Raw genomic sequence first — 3,607 nt, 5'->3', positions numbered from 1 at the left:
TCCTCTAGGTGTGTGTATGTGTAAGGGAGAAACAGATGGGCAGAGTGAAAATGGATAGCTGGGCAGAAGGGGATATCCTCATTTTAAGGCTGTAAAAAAAAAAAGTGATGATTTTTCAGGAAGTTTCCAGGCAGAGACACCTGTGCAATCATTAAAGGAATTGGGTCCTCTGAAAAAAACACTCCCTTCTTCATTCTCCTGCCCTTTTCAATGCATCCCAGTAATTATCTGTGTTTTGCAGATGTTTTCAGGCATGTCTAGCTTTGTTCCCTTTTACTAGAAGAGTTGCGCAACCAGAGAAAGATAGCATGTCCTATGAGAATCAAATTCTGACATGGATAATACCAAGTTCAGTGTTTGTTACCATACAGTACAATAAAATTCAAAATTACTGTTATTTCTACCAAGATTATTTTGTTTTGTATAGGACATCGATTCCTCTGTTAGGTGAACCAGTGATCCATGAAAGCAAAGGAAATAAAGCTGTGTTTGAAGGTGAGACCGAAAAAAAAAAGTGAAAAGGAAAGTCAGTGTTCATTTCACTGAGAATCTGCTAGTCAATCAGAATATTTAGCTGACGAATAAGCAAGTTTTGTAGGAAAGCTTGTGAAGTTTTTTTACAGTTCTTGATTTCTCTGAATGTGTAGAGTGAAATCATGATGTATCTGAGGTCCGAAAACCTAATCTATGATGCATCCGGCTTTGCTTCAAAAGTATTTTACAAAGCAATCTGAGTTAGTATCTTTTTTGATGGCCTTCCAGTTTATAATGTGGATGAGTATTTATGACTGAATTTCCTGAAGTTTTACTGATACAATTTTCTTCTCTTTAATAAAAGATCAGAATTTTACAATCTTTCTTGAAACTCAGAAAATGTAAATTTAAGCAAAGCCGAGACTACTGTGCAGCCTTCAGTCACAGCACTCAGTGCCTGAGAGATGCCGCTAGCTCTGCTGTGCAGTTTGTGAGACCACTGACAACTTCTGCTGATTCAGTTTGGGTGTCCCGTAAGGATAATCATATCTCAAATTGTGCTAATTCAAGGAAATTGAGACTCTGCTGTTGATGGGCAGAAAAAGGAAATAATAAAGCAAGCAAATCTGAATTTGTATGTACAGCAAATAATGCACTGAATTAACTCAGAGATGAAAGTTCTTTCCTTAAGACTCAGTTTTCTCTGAGTTGGGGATATAAAGTGGAAAATAAAATGCCTGTTAGAATTCATAGTGTCTTACGTTAGTAAGTTGAATACAAACAGTGATTAATTGATACTAAGTAATTCTTTATCGCTGCTTGGGTAGGCACTCATTTTGAACAGGCTGTTCATCCTATCCAGGACAGCCTGTGGCAGTGAATAAAACACCAACGCTTCAGCACCGTATTCCAGAGCTGAAAAAACATTGTTATTACTGTAAGTTTTGAAAATATACTACATAAATTATGAGTGAAAATATCACTGAAAGAGGCCTATGAATCCATCTAGTTTTGATGATTCCAAACTAGTAATTAGTATTTTTTTTTTATATTTCTGTATAAAATAATTTTTTAAAACTGTGAATAAGTGTGCCTTAAGATTGGGGTTTATAGGCTTTTTTTTTTTTTTTTTTTTGCCTAGAGGTAATATACCTCTGAGCCATTTAGAAGCACTTAAAAAGCTTCAGGAGTAGTTCAGTGCAGTGCAGCGGTGACCTCTGCACCCTCTGTTAATGGCATCTAGTAGTAGCTTCACTGAATTAGCTTCAGCTGAGAAATAAGCTCTATAGCTGTTTGCTGTGGGGCTAAGGTCAGGCCTTGCTTCTCATTTTGAGCTTTGGAAGATCTCATTACCCCCAGACTCCTTCTTATTTTCCTCATTCTCGAAAATTTTAGGTCATAAAAACCTTGCTCTTCATCAACATTTTATGATACCTTATATAAATGTGGAACTCTTGAGATTGTGAATTGTAGATTCATAACCATCCTCACTGGGGTAGGGGAAGTATGAAAAAAATATAAATAATGCTAAAAGTAGTTTGAAACAAAGGACTATCTTGTGTGTCAGTGGCAGCTCCTTATATTGTCTTGTGAGTCTTTACAGCTTTCTTCTTGTCATGTGAATAGTAGGATGTTCTGAACTGTAGGCAAGGAACGTATTGTATTACTTTCTCTGCACAGCTCAAAGAAGGGCAATACAGGGAGTTGCATCTAGTTTTTCTCACCTGAAATAAAATATAATGTGGCCAACAGAATGGCATTTGGAAACATTTTCCTAAAAGAAAATGTCCAAGTCATTTCTAAATGAAAAATAATAAGGGTTTTTCTTACTAACTAATCAGCTTATATATTGTCGGCTAAAATCAAAATACAAAAGTCCTTAGCATTCAATATTATTTTAGCCCGGATGCTACCACTTTTGCTGACATTCAACATCAGGAACACCAGTTTTTTTTGCATAATCACAGTATGTGATGATCCTTTAAACCGCAGATTACCGTAGGTTAAAAACACCTGGTTCTGTATTATCTCTGATGTTGGCTGGGTGGCTGGTTGTTGTGTGGCTTTGGTTAGCCTTTGTTGCATAACTGCTCCCTGTGCTAGAGCAATGTAAAGGTCAATCTGAAATTAGCAATGCTTTGCTTAGGAGTGAGACAAAGATACAAGGTCACTATTTCCAATTTGTTTTCCACTGGTTTTCCGGATTCCTTGAAGATGTTTATTCTCCCAGAGGACTTTTGTGAAGTACTTTGGCTGATAGCATTTTAAAAGTGTTTGTGGTAATTTTACTTATAGATCACAGTGGCAGTGATGCATGAATTTAGTGGTTCCTTGTGTATGGTAATTCTAGATTACTGACAAGGAATCTAGCACAGTGAGAAGTATTACATGAATTGAAAAAGACAAGAGAAATTGGGAAATTTTTGCCAGATATGGGGAATACTATCACATGCTGAAGAAAAATACATACAGCCTGAATAAAACGGAACATTTTTAGCAGTTACTGTTCACATTTATTGCAAGACTGAAAATGTGTAAGACACAAATCACATTGTGGTACACAGGGAATTATTTTTAAAGTTTATTTCATGCAGTTTCTGAGTACCAGTTAGATGTACGTTGCCAACTACTCTCTTCTCTCAAATGGTAGTTAAATCTAATCTCTCCAGCTTTCTCTTGGAATAAATAATTTTAAAACTGGGAATTCTCATGCCAATATCAATCCTATGCTACTTTTCCTTTAGCATGTTTTGCAGTTACAGATAATAATTGCTATTCTCTGATCAGCACTCTGTAAACATAGAAATATTTGTTTCCAAGGTAAACATTGAAAAAGGGAATTCATAAAGCTAGATCTTTGGGATTGTTCAGCCTGGAGAAGGAAAGGCTTCGGTGTGACCTAACTGTGTCCTTTTAGTACCTGAAGGGAGCCTACAAGAAAGATGGATAGACTATTTTCAAGGGCATGTAGTGACAGGACAAAGTGGAATGGCTTCAAACTGAAAGAGGTTTAGATTAGATATTGCAGAGAGATTTTTATTGTGAAGGTGGTGAGGCACTTGCATTGTTTTCCTAGAGACGCTGTGGATGCCCCACCCCTGTAAGTGTTTTAAGCCAGGCTGGGTGGGGCACT

This window comes from Corvus brachyrhynchos, unplaced genomic scaffold (assembly GCF_000691975.1).
Source record: "Corvus brachyrhynchos isolate BGI_N302 unplaced genomic scaffold, ASM69197v1 scaffold42, whole genome shotgun sequence".
NCBI lineage: Eukaryota > Metazoa > Chordata > Aves > Passeriformes > Corvidae > Corvus > Corvus brachyrhynchos.
Note: the sequence above shows the minus strand (reverse complement) of the source record.